Genomic DNA, 21,977 nt, shown 5'->3' on the forward strand with positions numbered 1-21,977 from the left:
TATCTCCCTTCCACCTGTGCCTTTATACAGCTGGAAAATGATAATGGTGAGGTCCTTTCTTCTGGTGAAAGATCTTCAGTGGTAGTCTCAGTAATCAGGATGAGCCTATTTAATTGACAGGAAAATCAGATTTAAGGTTATTCTAGTAATCTTTCATCTTAGACCCCAGATTTTCTTATGATTATATCAACTGCTATATAGTGCCCATTTTTACTTGGTGTAGTAGGTATTCAGAATAAATTTTGAAAGTACGTAGTATCAGAGATCTACAAAAGAAAACAGGAGCTCCAAATATTTTTACAGTAGGTGTGAAATTTTATATCTGCTGCAAGTTTGGGGATGAAGGTACTGCTCACATTTTTCAGCTATGTAGCTGGTGAATTTCAGAAGAAATGTAAGGGCAGCTGGGCAGCCTGACTGCAGCTTTTCTAGTGTGCCCACTGTTTGTCATCTGATAGGGAGAGAGCTGACTTCCCAGCAGTCCTGCCCTCATCCTTCACCCTCCTGCTGCTCCACGGAGCTGGCTGCTGTGGCTGTGCACCGCCTACATTCATGGATTCTGGGCAACAGCCCATCGCACCACACAGGGCAATTTACCTCAGTTCCCACTGGTGGAGTAGAGATCAGCTGGAGCATGCTTGTGGACTTGGCATTTATTGGGCTTTTTGGTGAGTAGTGATACAAGCCTTATGTATCTGGTACTGGTACATGAAGTACGAACCGTAATGAAATGGATCCGTTCCACAAGAAATACAATTTTATGCTTTCTAACTGAGGAATTAATTTAGTTTTGCCTACTATTTCACAAATGTCAGGGGATAAAATTGAGAACAAGTGGTTGCTGTATTTGCATCAGGAGCTGAGGGCTAAAGAGTTGTGCAAAATTGGTAGTATACAGAATTGACTTCTAGATTAATGTTAGAATGGACTTGAATAGAGTTAATTTTACTTTTTTGTTTACCGATTTAATTTTAATCCCCGCCCAACAGAACAAGAATACAGTTTTAAAGTCTTGTCTTGTCTGACAGATCTCTGTGAGTGTCCTTGAAAGTCCTTCTTCATTCTGACTATGACTGTACTCTTTTCCACTGGGAAATGCATATTGTCCTGTAACTCTAAACTAGTAAGAGACAAATGTCAAGAAAACTTGGATGTTTAAATCAAAATTGATTTACATGTCTAAGACAACAGCTGTTTCATACAGGTGTGGGCCTGTCTATGGAAATTTTGAAAAATTAATAATCAGCAAAAATCTGTCTAAAATATTCTCAGTGTGTTTCAGCCAAATTATACTAATTTTATCCACCTAAAACAGTCTTGGATAAACTTTACTTCAGTCGTAAAAAAGAAACCAATGTCTTTACTTAACAAAGTGATATCAAACACATATAGTACGAGCATGTACTACTTTACTATACATTATTTTAATATTATGTGTATCTATGTGTATAGAAAATTAGAGATATAATTCCGAAAAGCCCAGAGGAGAGGAGATAACATTTTGCTCGGTGTTACATCAGTTCCACACTACTGAGGAATCCATTTTATTTAGGGAGAATCCCCATGGAAGCAGTGAAGGCAGTCAACGAGATTCTTTACACAAGTGGGAAGACTCTGATCATGCGTGTCTAAAATGTGCCATAAAAAAGACATGATTGCCCATTTTATGGCATGTTGGACTTCACACAGAGTCTGCTTCTAGCAAAGAACATTTCTAAGGAATCACATCCAATAAAGGAATCCTCGAGGCTCTTGTTTTCAATGTTGTGTGCACTTCTTCGGTGTGAAAACTTCTGTGGAGGCTTCATGAACTAAAAATTCTCTGAGGTAGTATGCTGAGACTCTAGGAAACAAAACTGATTATGTTATACCTCCTGGGCCCCCTCTCTTCTATATTCAAAAATCAATATGCGATGATGTGGTTTTAGAAGGCCCACTGTAAGCGAGTGCCAATTCAAATGGCATTATTGGTGCCTCAGGCAAATTAGTATTTGTTAAGCATATGGATAGTATCATTAGCATGACATATGCCTGGCATCTGAGTAACAGCCATCAGTTTATCTGAGGCAGAAGGTGCCTACTTCATCGGTCAGTTCTCTGGTGAAATATAAAGAGAGTTAAATTGAAACTAAGTAATTGCTGAACCCAGTGCAATTTGGAGAAACTACTTGGTCCCTACGCCTTCATGTAACCCTGAGACTGAAGGAAAAGCTGTAGTTAGCTGAGGGGGCATACTGAACAAAGGGCGATGAGGGTGCCTTCATCATACAAATGAAAGCAAGCGACAGCATTGCACCTGCAGTGTGATAAAGTGCCCGATACGTGTGTGTCAGTGGCTCCACAGGCTGTGCCCTGTGTGTTTTGAAACTAAATCTTTCTTCCTCCTATTGACTTCTTGCCCTCTGGTACATTGAGTTGGCTGCTTGAGACACTTTCACTAAGTACAAAGTCAATTGACTGTAAGTAGTGACGAAGAAAATGTTGTGTGATTAATATTACAGTTCAAGCTCCTCTGATCAGTCACAGAAAGAGCAGTCATATAAACTCAACTTCATTTCAGAGAATCACACACTGTTAATGGTGGAGAGTCTGCCTGGAGCCCAAAGGGGGAAAACAAGCCACTTGAGGCAAATCTCTCTTCTTTTACACAGAACAAACTAGTTGAGCAGTGTTAAAAGCTGCTTATTGATTTGTGCCCAGTCTGAAAGCCATGCAGTGATGTAAATGAAAATGTGTCAAGAGTCAATATTGATTTTTTTTTTCTTCTTCTTCTCTTCTTCTCTTTTTTTTTAAAGCAAGGCCCCCCCACTTGGGAAATGTTGTTAGCTATACCACTACACTTGTCAGTAAGTGAAGTAAGATCCTTTTCCACAAGACTACATATGTCCAGATATCAAATTTACTTCTTTTACTGAGGTAATAGGGACAGCATGCTGAGAGCAGCTATGTTGACAAAATTTGTTTTTTTGAGAAAATTGTTAGGTGAAGAAAAAGAAATGACAGGGAAGAAATCAAATCTTAGAGAAGATAAATTTTCCAGGCTGAGCTTGCAGTCTAATACTTGCATAGTAGACCAATTTTTTGTTTTTAAATCTTTGCTTGCAATAGATTTGTGTAGCAATATAAATTATACTCAGCGAGAACCAAGGACGAGGAAGGGGTAGAAAGAGAATCCTGTTGTCCCTAGAGGGGTGTGCACTCAGCTGGAGGAAACCTGGCAAAAGTTTCCCTTTAGAAAGAGGGTGTTTGCAGAAAGAAGACCGACAAGAGTCTCTCTTTCAACTGAAGGCTAGCAGAAGAGAAATGGGTGATCCCTAAAGGGTAATCCAAATATATTATTTGTTGACTTCACACCATGCTTAGTGAGGGATATACAAAGCAGTTTAAGAAAATGCAGCCAGCAGTTGCCTGTTTTCTCCCCTGAAGAATCAGATACAAACTGTAATAACTGCTGTGCTCAAAATCAATGCTATAGCTTTTTCTATTAGATTAGAAACCACAAGCAGACTCATTTAAGTAAAATTTCTACCTTGTTAACTCTTAGCAAGTAATATTCATCCACGTCTTTAACAAAAGCTCCTTCTCTGTAGCCAAGATAATCTTTTTTTTTCAATCTGTGCCACAGAATCTGGCAACTAATTGCTTACACCTCAATTAGAGGTGACAAGAGGATGTGGCAGACAGCCCATTGCAGCTCTGATCTTCTGAGAATGAACAGCTATCCACAAGGGAGAATCATATTTAGTGTGGAGTCAGACTTGTGAGATGTTTTTCACTTTATTGGCAATTTTAAGGGATTTGGATACTTACAACGCTCCTAGCTCTAGATCCTGGGCAGAATTTGTGGCAGTGTCTCTCTTCTCTTCATTCATCCATCTCTGCTTGCCTCTATCTGTGAAAGATAAACTTTTCTTCTGTCTCTATATCTACCCACAAGAAATCATCACTTCAATTATAGTCTTCTTGGGGTGGCAAAAGAACTATTTCAAACTAAAAATAAATAAAGAGAGAAATTAAATTCTAACTTGGAGAAGAAACATGATTAAGTGTCACAGAGGCAAAATGGCAGTCTTCCAGCTACTGGCAGAAAAAGGTGCCCCAAACTATCTGGTGGCAAATCAAAAGTGCAACTCCAAACATATTAAGTGTGTGGAATTGCTCCTATCAAGTTCATGAAGTTCAGTTGATTAAAATAGAAGTTCATTTTTAAGACTCCAGCAAATTGAATTTGGGCTTCTATTGAAGGCTGCAACTGTTATAAATGTTATAAGTGGATGCCTGGGTTGATGAACTGAAAGTTGTTCAGTGAGAAATGTACACATGGCTCACACTTTATTTTTCATCATCTCAGACAGGTTTTTGATCCTTTTATTGCTTTTTTCTTTTTTCTTTTTTTTTAACATATTGTTGACAAACAGAATGAGAACTATAATGTAGTAAAATTTTTGTCTGTTTTTTGAAGAAGTACAAGGGTAATAACATTTTTTGTATAAACTAGATGTAATTTGTCACAAAGTGGGAAAGTAAAGTTATACTGATGTTGTTCATGCATTCTGCATGCTTTGTCAGGCAGCTTGTTTTCAATTTTGTGTTAGAACCACTCAGATTTATTATTATTAAAATTCTGGCCGAGGGAGACAGAAGAAGATATAAAACTATTCCACTGCTCTGCTGTGTTCTGTACATAATGTGCAGAGATAGTCACTCTGTGGAATTCCATAATAGAAGAAACTAACAAGAAATATGAAAGGCAGAAGACTCACAAAATGGATGCATTTTATCAATCTGTTTTAAAAGTGTATGAATGGGAGAGATCTGGCATTAACTACTTTCCAAACATTTTACTTGTCTCACAATAGTGCTCCCTGTGAAAAATGACTTTATTTTGTCAACACCACAATTTCCAGTGGAATGTCACACTTTTCTGTTCTGGGCACAACAGCTGAACAGTCTTCAGTCAACTTTGGAAACATCTACTTCTGTACATCTGAGGAGTTAAACAGGAGAGGGGTTGTAAGTTACGTTCTCTTAAGTGCTCTAGCATTTGGAAGATAGATACTGTCATGCAGAGGATTTAGCTGATCATCTCCTGGACTCCCAACTCCCTGGTGTGGTGCTCCACCTTAATTGTGCAGGAACCACCTGAATGAATAAGGAATGAAATTAATGGGAAAGAAGCATCTGCTTCTGGCCAAACAAACATCTTCTTTCTCTTGACATCCTTGACTGTAAACCCTGCCTTACAGATTGGTGCCAAGCCTTCTTTCTGTATTTTATGAACCAGACACAATGTTATTTCATGGTTTTCCTTGATATTTCTTTCATTCATTCATTCATTCATTCATTCATTCATTCATTCATTCATTCATTCATTCACCCAGTGTAAATAGAGGCTTGCCATTAATTATTTGTTCTGGAGCAAGGACTTGAATCTTGATAACCTAGCTGGGTGACCTACTTTTTGGCAGAAATTAACCACAGACAGACGTGTTCTGAAGGTACCTCTCTGAACCAGCATGACTAGAAAAATGGGTCAAGAGTTGCCTTATTTGAGAATTCAGCTTTGGGAACTGGGGATAATTGGTTTGTGCTAGGACTCACCTGAGGTGCCACCACTCTTCCTTAAGCCTGCCCAAAGACAAGCGCTGTAACAGCTCTGGCATCTCCTCCAACCCATGGGAAGAGAAGCCAGTCTAACACTAGTACAGCATAAAAGCAACCATTGTAGCTGAGTTCTGCCTGAGCTTTCTGAGATGCTATTTGGCTTTTTGGGGTATTTGTCAAGACAGTGACCTGACCACATGATGACTTAACAGACACTCAGTACCAGAAGCTGCCCCAATGCAGACACAACCTGCAGCAAACAAGGGAAGACCTCTTTTCCTGGGAGTCCTGCTGGTTCACCAAACCAGTCACATGGAAGGTGAAGGCTCACACTCTTTACCAGGCAGGGGAGAGCGAAGAACTCACAGCAGTCACTGGTTTAAATGGAAAGTAGTCTTTGAAGCAAAGAGCTGAAAACAGTCCTCTTTCCTAGCTGAGTGCCTTAATTGCTGCCCTATGGTCATGCTCTGTCCTGCTCTCTGGTCTAAGGAATCCTTAATTATTTAATGTAAAACAAAAGAGCTTTCTCAGGAGCAGCACAAAGTGCTCTGCCCATCTCTCTTTCTCTGGGTACTGACATATGCATGTGCATACATAAAGACGCCAGCACACAGATGAAGAGGTTGCAATTCTCTAGGGAGGTGAGATATGTGAATTTGAATCCTTTTAGGCTGGATGGCAAGGGAGGATTAATTCTGTTTTGTTCATAGTCTTATACTAGAGGAGGATTTCAATGGGAGTCTTGAAGGAGGGTTAGTAGAGTGACCTTGGGAATGCTCTGTGTCTGGTAGTATTTTGTTAAATGCTAAATTGTTTAACAGGATAAAGGATGATAAGTAGGAGAAAAGAGGCAAATCAGTTTATCTCAAAACTGTATTGGTTAAATTAATCATTTAAATCATCCCATCTAGGAGCTTTATAAGATGCACACTTTTATGTTTAAGTCACTTGGTTTTTTTACAGATTAAATGCTTTGAAGTCAGTATAATGATATGTTCCATTTCTCAGCACAGGATACAGAGGGTAGACCTGATAATAGCTTAACTCTTTTCATTTTTGGATTAGTATTTTTGAAATATCTCCAATATGTAACAAAGAGGAAATAATAGTATGGATGAAGTAGTAGCTGTCCATTTTCTCAGAGAAATCTCTGTGACAAACAATATAAACAAACCCGTTGTTTCATGTTTTCTCTGTTTCTTCAGGTGATACATTCAGAGGTAATTCAGAGTGTAAAAGAAGAGTCTTAGCATGAGTTTCAGAAAATAACATAATACGTGACTCATATTTTGGAGAAAAGAGAAAGAGGGGGAAAAAGCATTACTCATTTTCCTCTTTCTAACCCAGCACTTTCACCTTCTTCAACACTTTCAAGGAGATGCTTCTGTCCTCTTGAATTTAATGCAAACTCCTTAGTCATGTACCAGGAAGAGGGAAGAGTCTGAGTCCCATTGCTTCAGGAGTGTGACAGAGTGGTGAGAGGGAAAGAAAAGTCCTGTATTTTGTTTAGAAGAGGAGACAGATATATGGAAGCAAGTATTGTGTGAATAAGAATATAGATCACACATTCTAAAGCCTTTAGAAATCCATCCCTCCTTCTTTTTTCCTCTCCCCACCCCATGAAATTATTCTGGCTTTGATCCCGTCTCTCTCCCTCTTTGTTCAGTGGCACAGAAGTATGTGACCCTGAAAGATATCAATTGACATTTCCTTTCCTGCCTAACTCAGATCAGGAGAAGGAACTGTTTGAAAAGTAATGGTTTATGAAATGGATTTTTAATGTAAGCTCAGTACTTTTGGTGAGTGTTCGTGACAAAAGAATTTAGCCTGTCTGATTACTTAGAAACAAGAGCAAATAAATGTAGGCTGGAAACAAGTTAAAATGTGATTTCTAATTTATTGTAGTGCTTAGGAGCACATTTTAACTCAATTTGCCACACTCTCCATGATTACTGTAGACTTGCCAGTGAGAAAAACTCACTGCAGTGAAATATCTGGATCCTTGCCCTTAAATAAAACAGTATTTTTTATCTTCTCATCAAGGATGTTGTTTACAGGGCAGAAACTGTTAAGTCTTCTCTCTATTATTGACGACATTATTTCTTTCCTTTTGCAACTACATCTAGATGTGCTAAAACCTCACTGGGCTGTTTCTCATTTCTCAGTGCCTTGTTGCAGTATGTGACTGCACCTCAGTTATAGCAGAAGAGCTGAATATGGAGTCCAGGCTACAGGTCACCTATTCCAAATAGCCGTGGCAGTTGTTTTTGCTGTTTGTTTTCTTTTCTGTAACAGAGCATCTAAACACACTTAGGGAATAGTGTATTATCGGGTACGGGTATAAAGACTTCATCAGCCTAATGGAGCAATTAACTCAACCATTCTGCTGCTCTTGATCTGCAGAATTTTGCTTTAAGATTAGAGTGATAAGGTGAAGATTAACACCTCTGGGTCAGTGGGGCTGATGAGACATGATTTATTAATCCTCAAAGAGAACCTTAATTGGACACTGGAGCACTCTCTTCATTGTTAAACTCTGCCAATTCCCTGGATAGTTAGGGAAGATGGTGAGGATGATAGACTTATTGTAATTAGATGCACCAAAACTAATGATTTTTCCCCCTGGGAACACCATGTGTTATTTTCTCCAAATAAATCAGTGCTGATATTTATGAACACCTGAGAAACATCCCCTACACATGGTCATTGACTACCCAAACATAACTTTTAAAAGGGAGCTGCAGAACAGGATTTGTAAGAATCCTTTGATTTAGAGGAACTGTCTTAAATCCTGGCCTTCAGAGCACAGAGAATTTACTGTGCAAGCAGGTTAATGATCAGGTTGATTTATCCTTATTTTTTTACCCACCATTACTCATTCTTTCATCGTGTTCTTTCCATTAAGAGGCACTGATTTATAGGAAGAAGCACTCCTCTAAGGAGTTTGGTAGATTTTGTAACTAAGTCTCCGAAATACTTTTTTTTTTTTTCCCCACAGAAATGTCTTTTTGCAGGCAGTATAATAAATAGGTTCATTATAATGCAGCACACAGCTAAAGACAGGAGAAAAGTCCATAGGCATACAATTCTAGCTGCTGTACCTCAGGCTCAGGAAACGGAGCTTTGTGACTTGAGGACTCATTAAGACGCTCGGTGTAGCGCAACCCTGATGAAGTAAGTTAGCAGTCTCATTAGGGGGTTGGAGCAGTCATTTGGAAAAAAGCCTCCTTTGCTGCATTTGTTTACTGTGTCACAGGAAGCATGTCCTCAGTCAACTGGGATAATCATTGTCAGCGTTTTACATAGTTACAAAGCAAGCTAATAAGCCAGATTGTCGAATTATGTCAATCATGTCTAAACATCAACAAACAAATTGCTCTACGCAGATGGGAAATTTGTGAGAATGCTTAAATATTCAGTTCAACGGGAACAGCGCACACTGCGAGAACATGGTTTAAGACCAATATCTGGAGGAAAGTGACTTTCCAGAATGTGGCTCTGAAGCAAAATTTCTCTCTCTACGAAATTTTTTATTGAGTCTTTTGACATTTAGGGCACTGACTGAGGAGATACTTGTATCATTAAACACTGCAGCCTTCTTTTCCTACCCCAACATTGTACTCACCACATTATCATACTGGTATATTAGTTGTCTTTCTCTTGCCTCTGCTGAAGTCCCCAGGTTTTATTTCATCTTCACACCCAGACTGACTTCCCAAGGCTCTAGCCAAAGTAGAGATGAGAGCTGAACAGTCTGAAATTTTTCAGCTATAAAAAGAAGAAAACTTTATGTATTCCTATTCATCCCTGCTGGGGTTTGGAGTCAACTTTTAGCCCAGCAATCCCAGTGTCAGCTTTCTGAGTCATCTTTGCAGCAGACACCGCTCTAGCGGGGAAGGGCCCTGTTTGTGGCTGGTAGTTGCTGAGTGCTTGCGTGATTTCACTCCTGCCCAGGGTGATACCTAAGAGACAAAAGAATGAAGAGTTTAAAAATTATATAAAGCTTTCAGAGTGCTTAAATAGACTGAAGATTGCACCAAAAGAGTAAGATAAAAAGCAAGATGTTAATCTGTAGAAAGAGCAAAAGATCTATTAAATTAATCAATAGGTCTTTTACAGTGGCAAATATTACTTAGTTAAAGAAAACAGAGAGAGTGCAAGAAGAATATAATGAGTTTTCCACTTCTGCTGAAAGCAAGCATTGAGAAGAGCAGTTTTTGACTGACAGGTATGTTCTTCAGAGAGGAAGATCACATTCTGGAGGGTGGGTCTCTGCACTGAAGGTGGATCTCAGAGTGTCTGCACTGTAGTGTCCCTCAGGAACATGGCCTCCAACTCTCAGCAGAGAGAGATCACCTGGTTAGGAACACTGGAACATAAGACACCAAAGCTAGTTTCTGCCCTTCATCCTATTTAGAAGGAAATAGCAAGAAGGAGATATACATTGATGCTCCAACAACTTTAACAGTGCTTTGGCACCATGAAGAATAATGATAGGAAAATATAATGTACATTGTAGACAGGGACATCTGTCTAGAGCCCCAGGTAATGTGACCTCTCCATTGTTGTACATACAACAACGAGCATAAGACACTCTTTCCATTAGCTAGGTCCCAAAGGGTTTGATATTGGTTCTGCCCAAGACATAAATTTGATTTTTTGGTCTCAATGAAATGTAGACTTGTTTCTTTGGGGCTTCTTTACTAATATAATGTATCTTTAGCCAAAATCTTTGTGTTCTGATACTGAACCCCATCATTTTTGCATATTGATGAATGTTATTGCATATTGATGAATGATTGGCTCAATATTGACCTCTTTTTCCAAGGGCCCACTCAGTGACATGTTTACCTGCATTGCTGTTGTATGTTATTTGGTATTGACTTCCTCTGATCCATGACTGTTGTCATTTGGGATTTCTTCATACATCCTTCATAATACGGAGTGCTTACTCCACATTATATTCTTTCCTTACTAACCTCTTACTGAAATACAGTCATTCCCAGAGTCCAGGAATTTGGAGCCTTGGGCTTTTGTAGCATCAAAGATTTAACTCCAATATCATTAATTCCACTATTGTAACTTCCCAAGAGTTTAAATGTCACAGTCGGAATCAATTCATAAAATGCCCCTCCTCCTGATTGTTCATGGCCGATTGAAGGTAACTGCTGTGCAAGAACAATTCCCTGAAAGCTGTGTGAGAGGAAAGCCAGGACTAAATTAAACTATTAATATGACACAGAGAACGGATGGGGGTGTACAAACTCAACTGTATCATGCTCCATTTGGCTGGAGTGCTGATGTTACTGGTTTAAAACTTCACCAACCCTCTCGGCTCTTTAGCACCCGTAAATGAGCCTGATTGGAGTCTGACTCTCAAAGAGAGGGAACCAGGGAAAACTTAATCTGCTATCATGAAGAGAGGTGATGATATTTTCTTTTCTTGGTGTGAAGCAGCCTTGGCTGAGCAGGAATTTAGGAGGCCCACGGGGTCTGTAAGTGCTAGCAGGCACAGAGGTTCATTTTAACTTCATCTGGCCTTCTGGGAGAGAATAAATACATAGAGCATCTTTCTTTCCACATAGCTTCATAATAAACTTCCAGAGGAACATGAGCTTGACAAATCTCACTGTAAAATTTTAATTAAAATAGATCTTCCATTTAAAAAGTCAATTCCACTTTAAAAGAAAGAAACCTTCTCAGTTCTGCTTGAATCTCAGTCTCCTTAAAAAGATGAGCACCAGTAAGCTGTTGAATCTTGTGAAAAGGACATATACAACCCAACTAATTGATTTTAAAATGCAATCAATTAGAAATCACAGCTGAATTTTTTGATTGGAAGTTAATTTGATCTGGAATGTGTTTGTGTCCTTGCCTACTATTAATTAGCAGTAATAATAGTATTGTTCTTCTATGGGAATTTGAAACAGATCTGCCTTCCTGTAAGGCAGATGGTTGGTACAGCTCAAAGCACTCTGAGTCACAGCAGAGGTCTCAGCTCCATTACTCCTATTAGCTGGCAAGGGAAGGCTTTGGTGGAAGAAAATGGTTATCCTGAACAAAGAAAGAATTTGTCAGTGGAGTGAGTCTGTCTTTTCAAAGTTGCAACCTGAGAGACATTTACAAGAAGCAGAGCCTGTAGCATTCTCACAGCACTGCAGCTTTCAAGGCTTGGATGCTGGGGTACTGCAGGGAAATATGTAGGAATGCAGCAAGACAGTGCTAGAACCTGCTCTAGAATTCTAGGTGTTAAACTGGTATCGAACATGTGAATCACTTTTCTGTGTAAAGCATTAAGCCAGACTTTCTTTGGCCAAAAGCAAACTCAAGTGCATTATCTTCTGTTTGTCCAAGGGATAAGCCCAGCAGCTGTTCTTGTTGTGTAACATTTATATCTTTACAGAGGGTGCAATAACAGATATAACACTTGCAGAGGCTCCCTGTGCCAGGGCTGCCCCTTCAGTGACTTTGGAAGGAGCAGGATGCTCAGCCCTGTGCAGAACCATCTCTCACTGTCCAGAGACAACTGGAGGGATGGCTTATTTTTTCTTTCTTCTATATTTACACTGCAGACTAAATGCTAGTAATTTTTTTAGTATTTCATTAATATTCAGCTTATAGACTTAATTTCAAAGCAAGTATTTGTTATTTTCAGAAGTGGAGAAAACTGTTAGCTTTTGTAGGAGATAAAAGAGATTTTTTTTTTTCCTTTTTCATTTTGTCTTGTGCATCAGAGGGTGTAAACACATTCGTACATCTGGTTTCTCCAACAGACCTTGCTAGAGCTGTGAGTATTTAGGATAAGGAGTGTGAATGTACATGAAGTGCTGATATCTTTTTAGTCAGCCCTGTTTTTCACATAGCGGTGTGAATAAAGCCCTGAAGCTGGGCACTGTGTAAACTGCTGTGGAATGGCGACTTTTGGGGTAAGTTAGGCAGAATGACACTTAGTGCCAGCTTTTATGTAGTACTAGCCTAAGGGTCCATGCAGAAATCCATGACTTGAAGATATAAATAGCACAGGGAGCCCCTTGAGATCTCAAGGTGGGCAGGTGCAGGGAAACACCCTCTCACTGGGTCTTACCAGATGTATGGCTTGTGGGTTGGGCAAGAGTCTCACATCTTCTCTACAGGATAGGCTTCCTGTAAACAGGAGACTGGGGAGAAGCAGAGAGCAGCAGGGAGAAGTCACCCCATAGCAGGGAACCAGCAGGACACCTGTACTTGCCTACACGCCTTGTTCCAGGAGTCACAGCAGGACCATGGAATGGTTCCTCTGATATGGAGTAGCTTGATAAATCTGCTGCTGCTGCTGCTACTGCTTTGGCCAGTTTTCTGCAGGCAAGGTTCTCTGCATATATTAAACTTCAACTTCATGGTACATTTTTTATCTACTACATTTGTGTTTTAAAAACCAGAATTTAGTGACTTCTTTACCTCACCTAATACAACATAAAGACATCTGCAAACAGTCTTTTCGGTGACTATTAAATAGACAGAATTAGGACCATTAACTTGGAGGTAAGAGGTGCTTTATCTCATTGTGCACTCTCAAGAAGTCTGGTTCTGTTGATAATAACAACATGGACACTGACACATTCTCACACCTCCTTGATTCTTACCACATTCTGTGATCTGTACCACAGAATGACTAAATACATTAAATTTAATCAAGCACAGAAAAGTGTCTGCCATTCTCAAGAATGAGAATCGCTCAAGAAAGTAACACAAGACATTAGTATATTACTGCACACACACCCCACAAATATAGTTAGAAGCAAATAAGGTGGTTAGTTAGCAGCAGGAATGTTCATAGAGTCATGAGAGAAGCATCTTCAATGACTGAAGGATTAAAGTGAACCTGCAAATAGGACACATATTTGAAAGACATCAGTGAATTAATCCATAGCTGACATTAGCAAAATAGAGTTAGTCAATACTGTAATATTGTTTCCTTATTTTAGGCTGTGATCTTGTATTTACAGAAAATGGTGCCTGTTGCAGAGATGCCAGGAGGCAAATTGTTTGCCTGAGTGGCTGTCAGCACAGGGGAAGGAGTTGTGGCACTGTCATCCATCCTCCATCCTGACAGGGGCCTCTGGTAGGGATGTGGCCCTGCCCTGAAGCACAGGCAGCTCTGTCAGTGTCTCCCAGGCAGCTGTTCAGTATAGTTACCACCTCACAGGCTGCGACTGTTGACCAGATGTCACCAGGTCTTCTTTGCATAAGGTGAACCACAGCTGGGCAGAAATGACCATGAGCCCATTCCCACTAGAACATCCTGCTTTTTTCAAGAGGGCTTCAGTCAAGAAGTGCAAAGGAGGGGCAGGAAAGTGAACTGAAGTGTTGCTTCCCAGCAGAAGTAAAATTATTTTGGACTGCTGTAATTGAGTCTGCTCTTGTACTAAACAGTGAGGATAAAGTTTTCCACCAGGCTAAGCTATGATCAGGCTCCAGTGCATTATCACGTTCTTTTGCGTGTAAAGCTACCTATATAAATTGTTAAATGGAAATCTTCCTGGTAGCCTGCTACCTGGTAATTATATCAGCAGAGCAGGGTGAGAGATAGGAAATAATGCAGGAAATAGAACAGGAAATAATGTGTGTTATGGGAATAACAAAGGAGGAAGTCAATCAAAACAAACATTTGCTTAAGAACATATTGTACATTTGGGTGTGGAAAAGGACTAGTCTTTGTTTTACACATGATAAGGGGAAGTAATTGAGAAGGTGTTCCATGCAGATGTTATTGCAACTGAGAAGTTATGAGACTCAAAAGCCTCAAAAATTAACTTGAAGATAACTTGAAATACATTAAAAAAATCCTTCTCTGAATTTACCCAGCAAAGCACATAATTCACTAAGCTCTAATGGTGAATTTATGATGTTGAAGAATTTATTTCCTATTCCTTCTTCTTTAAGAGAGAGACAGAGAGACTGAGAAGAAAATAGAAATATTTCTTAAATTAACTTTATTTACATCCTCTTGTGAAATGGCAGGATGAAAACAATAATTAGGATTCAAGGTCAAAATGAAATTTTGTTCACATCTCAGTCCTTCTCACATCATTTTGCAGAATGGGAGCTGAATAGAGGAAGAATGAACTGATTTCTTTTAAGTTTAGTCATTGCAAATGCGAAATGAATATCATTCTGCAGATATGGTGCCAGAGGACAACACGAGCTAACAAAATAATTGTAGTCCCAATAAATAATTTATGCACCATATCAAAAACTGAATGAGATAAAGACACAGAGAACACATTTGAAAATTTGGAAATTGCTCAGAGCTTTTCCTCTAGTGTCTCCCAAAAGAATGAGCATGGAGTGCTAATAAACTCTGTCACTGTGTATAATTCATAAACTTTCCCTCATTTTTTTGATTTTCGGTGCTTACAGTTTATAGTTAACAAAGGAGCAGAGTGGAAAAATTCTGGTGAGAGTTGAGAGGAGAACATAAACCAGCTGATTCCTCCACTTAATCTATTCATAAAGGGCATCTGTTCTCATCCCAAATTGCACATATATCTGCCATTAAACTTAGTACATTAAGAACAGAAAAAAAGTCTTCTACTCACATCCTTATGTCTACTTTATATTTATATTTTTATGACAGCTATTGCAATGTGAGATTATAACACAAAAAGTCATTTCCAGGTGATTTGTATTAAAATTATTCTGTTGTGGCTTTTGGTTAATGTTCAGACTGGATTTCTTTGGGATTCATTCAATGGCAGCAGAGCAAACTCAGAGCAAACTAGTGAATGCTATCAGAAGGCAGTGGGGTGTTTCTGGATGAATTACATAGAATGAAACCTCCCACAACCACATTGGAAAGATGTTTCTAAGTTAAAGAAATCTAAAAATTACATTCAGATAAGATTTGCCTTGAAATGATTTTGATGGACGCAGCCATGTGAAGTTGCATTCTGAAGAGACATGGTGGCCGAAAGTGTTGTTTTCAGCTCTGCATGTCAGCAATTTGTAACATGTTTTCTGGCACAGCACAATTCTGTTACGCAACCAATTATTTTTTTTTCCCCTATAATATTCCTTGGAGTTCTAATTTTCTAACTAAAAACAGAGGACAGTGTCTTGTGGTTTCCTGAGGGAAACCCTCTGTCTCCTACTCCGAGTGCAGAAGCAGAGCCCAGCACATTTCCCAGCTGCATGATAAGTTTCAAGCTGCTGGGAGGCTGAGAGAGCCCCCAGCCTCTGCTACCGTATGTCAGAACAAGCAGTGTCTGCCCTGAGCCGTCACAGCAGAAGCACCAGAGCAGGAATTTCCACGCAGCTTCCCACCATCACTAAACAAGTACAGAAACCATGCAGTGCTCTCGGGGCACCTCTGCAGATCTGTTGTCCTAGGTGGGTAAATGAGAAAGAAGGTCACTACTATCAGCAAGCTACAGAAGTGATTGAGGGGCAGCTTCCCTTTAGTGATCCCCTGTGCTCAGAGCCCAACAAAAGAGATCCATTCTCCCAGTTCCTCCCTGCCTGTCCTGCCTGCCTCTGAGAGCCTGTTGAGGGTTATGTGAATATTGTTTACTTCATTAATTTCCTCCTGCCATCAATTGATGAATAAATTATTCATAAATAAATTTATAAATTATTCTACCAGTTCTATTGATGATTGAATAATATTGACCAAATAAATTATTCACTCTTCTTTTCCCCCACCAAATGACAAATAAATTATTTGTGAGTATTGTTTTCTTCATTATTAGATCAACTCTTCCATCTGTTGAGACAATCAGAAGATGTCACTCACTCTTGACAGCTATACAATTTGTAAGCAGGACCCTTTAGGAGCTATGTTTTCATGAACAAACAGAAGTAGTTTAACTTTATTGTATACTTATAGGGCAGTTGTTTTAAATACAAGGTCCTTTAGAGCATGAGGAAGTGTGTTGTATGTCTCACAGCCAAGTAAACAAAATGCTGAAATATTCTGGAGTTAATTCTCATCCAACCAAGATACTTTTGAATTGTGCAGTTTATTTTATAGTTTTCCATATTTGGACTTAATAGTCAGGGTTGAGGCTGCAGCCATCCCTTGATCCCAAAAGGTATCAGGTTGTAGGTTCTGTAAATGAGCATCAGGAGCAAAGCCAAACCAAAGATACCTTGACTAATTACCATTACAAATGTGAACTGCATAGGCCAGTTATTCCAAGCTCCTGGATAAACTACATGAGTTTTTTTTCCATCTAGCTGGATCCATGCCTTCTGTCTCTTTCACTGATTCACCAGTAACTATTTGGCAAACAAGTGACATCCTCTTCATGTGCAGCATTTCTAGCATATTTTAACATGCAGGCAAAATATGTCTATATCCAAAGATACGGACAGTCCATGTGCTTATGAGGGGTCAGAGGAAAAAAAACTAAATTAATTTTAAAAAATACACCTCTAGGAAAGTGATAACTAATGAATGCCCACAAAGAAAGGATTGGATCCTCTCTATTCCATGAAGCCCAAGTTAGATTAAGTTCACCAAGACAGTCAAGATGCAGTAGCATAAAATCAGTATAAGGATCATGAATAGTATGCTGAAAAATATTCTCTTAAGAAGTTGCTCAGAAACAGACAGAGAGAGAAGATATCTCATGCCAGCAGAGGAGCATTCAATAAAATTCCCTGGTGTGAATGCCAGGGAAGATCAGAAGAACACACCTCTCTGCTGGCATTTGCTTGACTCTGAGACCTACCAGGAAAGTATGTGCAAGGATGTTTCAGTTGACTTTTTGTGTTCTTTTTTTTTTCAGAATTTAAAACTATGAAGCAGGCATATTTGCCAGGCTGAGTATATGTAACAGAGACCCAAGCTACAGCTCAGGCTGCCCAAGGGGAGGAAGATGAGTGAATAGGCTGTGCCAGAACAAGAGGACTGTGCAGTGACCACAGAGCTCATTTATGGGGAGCTCTGCAGCACTGGGAAGCTCTGTAACAGCCGTGTCTTCTTGCTTCCCCTTTCTTTTCTGGCCAAATGGGGGCTGTGATCTTGGCCCTTAGAACACATGCACAGCAGAAAATCCCATCTTTTTCATTTTCAGAGAAAGCTGTTATCAGGTCGGCCTCTCTCACTGAGGCACCCTAACAAGTTCTTGTCTAAACAGTCATTAATATTTTCACTCAGATTTCCACATTGAGATTGGCAGCACTTCTAAGGGAAGTGTTGTGGTCAGGACTCGCAGGGGAAGCACTGAGACTTTGCATTCTGAAAAATAACTTAATGATCTCTGGGGTCAAGTTTTTAAATTCCATTTCTCCCTGTTCTCCCAGCAGAAGCCCCGTGGGATATCCAGACACAGAAATATACAGAAAGGTATGACAGAGAACATGGGAAGGGGGTGAAAGTATGCCTACACAGAAGTGGTGCATGCAGAGAGATGGAATGTCCTTTGCAGCACTGCTCAGAATGGATATGAATGAAGCACAGTTACAATGTTCAAGAGCAGAGAAAAGACCACTGCAGTAGTTGGGATAAAATGGTGAAGGGAGCACATGGAAAATCTTAAGCTTATACAGGTGTGTAATAGACTGAATCTTGGGACTTTTATGATAAAGAAGCTATGAAATTTAGCCTGCATATGAGATTACAGGGAGCAGTCTGAGCTGATCATGTTTCAGATTAAGAGTCTGAGTAAAAGACAGAGATGCTACCGACCAGAACAAATGTAGGTGCTCCGTATTAGACAGTGTGATGTCTATTCATTAGCAATGGGATAGCTCAGAATATGAGCTTGCATAAGAGAAGAGAGTTGAGTAAGTGTACTATATAAAGATATGTAGCGCAAGAGCGAGCTGCATAGAGGGTTTGGGGGCAGGGGGGAGATGACTCTCATAAAATGGTATTTTTTCTGAGTAAAAGGGGAGTAAAAGCCAGGAGCAAAAATCTACTGAGATGAATTTACTGTAAGTGCAGTGTACCGTCAAAATATATTTGCAACTCAGTTTAGTTTTTGCTGTTAGTTTCCCCATCAATTCTTTTGACTCCAAGTAATATTCTGAATTTAGCTCTGTTTTGCTGCTCTTCTGAAGGGAAGTCACTAGAAAACAGAGCTGCAAGAAGTTGCAGAAGGCCACATAGATTTTGTCTTGTATCTAAGAGATATTTAATTTAAATTATCGTCAGTTTGAATTAATTAAGGAACCTTCAAACAACCATTCATATGTCTTATTTCAGATGTAATATTATTTGGGAAAGGGTAATTTTCCAAGAGAATAAAAAGGAGTGATAGTCTGTTGACATGATTCTAAGTAGTGGAAAAGAACATTTCAAAATTACTAGTATGTGACAAAAGGTAATTTTATTTCACACTAAATCACATTAAGCAATACCTCTCTGCCTTCTTATCCTCCTCAATGCATTGAAACTGTTCATGATGAAGACTGGAACCTAAATGAAGAACAAAATAAAGAAAGATCTGGATATCTAGCTGCTTACCTTTTTCTTAGAAGACTCATAATCTTCTTCTCTAAATCTTTCCCAGAGCTGAAAAGCGAACTGCTTATTCCTAACATGATGCTACTATTGACCTCCCTTTATGATTTCTCTTTTGACTTTTGCAGTCATTGCTTCCCTCCTCCATGTCGCTGATTTTTTTCCTCAACTTCCTTTTATTTGTATTATTGTTACTTTTGGTTGAAGTTGTTTTAGTGCTAGCTTGAAGAAACAAGGCTGTTACTGTCTTTTAAAGACTGTGAAATTAGTATCTATCATAATCTTTCCATAACCATAGCTGCATTTCCACAGGTTTTTATTCTTAGTGTCATCAGCTCCGCCTTCCTGAGAAATGAAACAGACAAGGAAGGTGATCATTTCAGGAAGGTGATTATTTCAGAAGAAAAGGAGGGAAGTAGCTGGGGAAGTACCATTAATCCGTAGAAAAGGGCCAACCCTATCAGATTAATCTCATGCTCTATGAAGAGCGGTGCTGGGTAATATACTCAGGATGCTGGCAAGGAGACAGGCATCTGTATTTTGAACTAATGAAGTCCTATTAAGATCTATGTGCTTGGAAATGTTCCTGGAGCACTGTAGCTAAGCATGGATCATGGCAGCCCACTCATCATTCAGCAGAACACTGCCTGCCTTGCTGGCTCAGATGCAATAAGGGAGTTTTCTTAAGCAGATGTGCCTGGGACCTCAAGGGCATCAAAGCGCCTGAGATTCCTAACTACTCTGACAATCTGGCAGCGGATCTGTTTGGCACAGGGCTCCACAAAAGTCAATAGCAAGCTTTTGAGTTGTTTCTCTCTTCCCAACACCATATTGCTCAAAGTCTTTCAGTGAGATGAAAAAAAAAAAAAAAAAAAAAGGGTCAGGCTGAGAATGGAATGTGATAAAGAGCCAGTTATGGCCTTCTGTACTGTTGTCACTTGACACAGCAGCTTCCTAGAGATAGCACAATTATGGGTAGATGAGTCTTCAGCATGTCTGAAGTGAAATGTCCTGTGGGCAGTGGACTAAATAAATTGTCATTACCATTCCATGGACTCGAGAGCACACAGATATCTGCCTATACCACCCAAGCCAGCCCCTGTGGGGGATTATGAGTCACAAATACTCTTTCAGCACTGCTAGTGTGCTAACTTCTGAGAAATGAACATATGTTTTCTTATCTGGTATCCACATACAGATGCTGATTTTGTGGGTGGCCACAGAGTCCAACAGCTTCTCTGAAGAAAGGCTTTTAGGACTTTTTTACACAAAGAACTGGCTTCAAGGGCAGCTTAAAGACAGTCCTAAACCTCAAAACTCTACAATAGTGGACCAAAAAAAAAAAAAAAAAAAAAAAATATTTAAGTTATTGTCACAGCCGTGGCATAACACTATAGCAAATCTTTATGTTGGAGTTTATCTGCATTATTTATTGTTTTCCATCAGCTTTGCTGACATTTTCTTCTCCACGCTTTCAGTCAATATGAGTCATGAGGAGAAAAGGACAGGTCTAGTACACAGGGACATTTACATGAATCTATGAACTTCTTCCATGCTATATTTCCTTCTTTTCTTCCTTTGAAACCTGAGTTGAGCAAGTGTACATTAATCTTACTTCATCCCATCTCAGTCTTATGCTATAGAGAAAAAATTGAAAACTGTAATTACACATGAGAATTAAATTTCTTTTTTATATTGAAATATGAACCATTAAGGAAAAAAAAAAAAAATCCAAGTTCCTTTTCTGCAGGGTCAGCACTTTATCATTCCCTAGAAAATATGGTATTTTCAAATCTTTCAGTTCCCATTATCCATTTCATTTTACTGTGTCAAAAAAAGGAAGAATTTTGTCTCTTCTTAGACCATTCAATACTATTAAGAATGAAAAATCCCCTCTCTAATGAAAAATCATGTTCTGCTTTATCATGATCATTCCAGTTCTTTAATACAGTTCACATGGTGCAACAGTTCTGTTGCAATTAAGGAAGCCACCGAAGCGCAGGCTACTGGAGAAAGAATGCAGCAGCACTGTATCTTTTCCTTGCCACTATCCCAGACCTTCCTCAGCAGTGAGACACAAAAAAGGGAGTGGGGAGTACCTGCAGGAGAAGCAGGAGCAGTAACATGAGTGGCTTTTCCAGGCAGACCACGACTAAGGTCATGGGCTGATGAGAACGCACAAAATTTGAGGCGTGAATTCCCTCGTTTCCCAAACACCAGGAGGTTTCATACCCCGGGAAGAGTCTATGTGCTTGATTTGTATGAATTTTAGTGACAGTGAAGAATGGAAGAAACTGTAGGTGACATCAAGAGACATAATGCAAACATGCCCAGTGATAAGTTCCCTGACTTGTATCCTATCAGTGTAGTTAAATCCCACATAAACTCGAAAATCTTTCTGCAGTGTATGACAGCAAATATTTGTTGGTCAACAGATGACCCCTGCTGGTGTGAAAAAATAATAAAAAAAAGAAACATGCCAAACAAATTCAAATAAAAACTCACTTCCTATTTATTATTTTTCAAGCCTCCTTTGTACATATTTGCCTTTGGTTTGTACTTAATATTGATTAATCACATAATTCTACCAGGATTGTGTCTCTTCATCCTGTTTGCCAAAAGAAAGGACGTTGTTGTTTCTTATACTTCCATCCATAATCAACCACATGCTATCCATTTATCTATAGCATCATCTCATCTCTGCTGCATGGGTCCAAAAATTTCCCATTGATCATTTGCAAACAAGTTCCTGGTGATCTTGTTCCATTTTCTGTTTATTTGGAATAAGTGATTACAGCAGCAGATTCTCTTTTCTGTGCTTCTGCACAATTCAGATTTTTATCAGTAATGCTATCATTACTAGTATGATTCTTTCCCTGTTTTCTCCTATTCATTCGACTTTGACCTAACATGAAGTAAAAACTCT

At 39.3% G+C, this 21,977-nt stretch overlaps 1 protein-coding gene across 4 annotated transcripts in view; it reads left to right on the forward strand.

The window, feature by feature from the left end:
- Nucleotides 1-21,977, forward strand: part of HS3ST5 (heparan sulfate-glucosamine 3-sulfotransferase 5) — a 195,240-nt gene that overhangs the window by 162,654 nt on the left and 10,609 nt on the right. The window contains exon 1 of one of the 4 annotated variants that reach the window (XM_040058893.2): nucleotides 545-668. The exons of the other annotated variants lie outside the window; for them this stretch is intronic. The gene's annotated coding sequence lies outside the window, so the exon portion shown is untranslated. Of the gene's footprint in view, nucleotides 1-544; nucleotides 669-21,977 lie in introns of those variants that run through there. 4 annotated transcript variants of the gene reach the window in all.

The sequence above is a fragment of the Hirundo rustica genome, chromosome 3 (genome assembly GCF_015227805.2).
Source record: "Hirundo rustica isolate bHirRus1 chromosome 3, bHirRus1.pri.v3, whole genome shotgun sequence".
NCBI classification, from domain to species: Eukaryota; Metazoa; Chordata; class Aves; order Passeriformes; family Hirundinidae; genus Hirundo; species Hirundo rustica.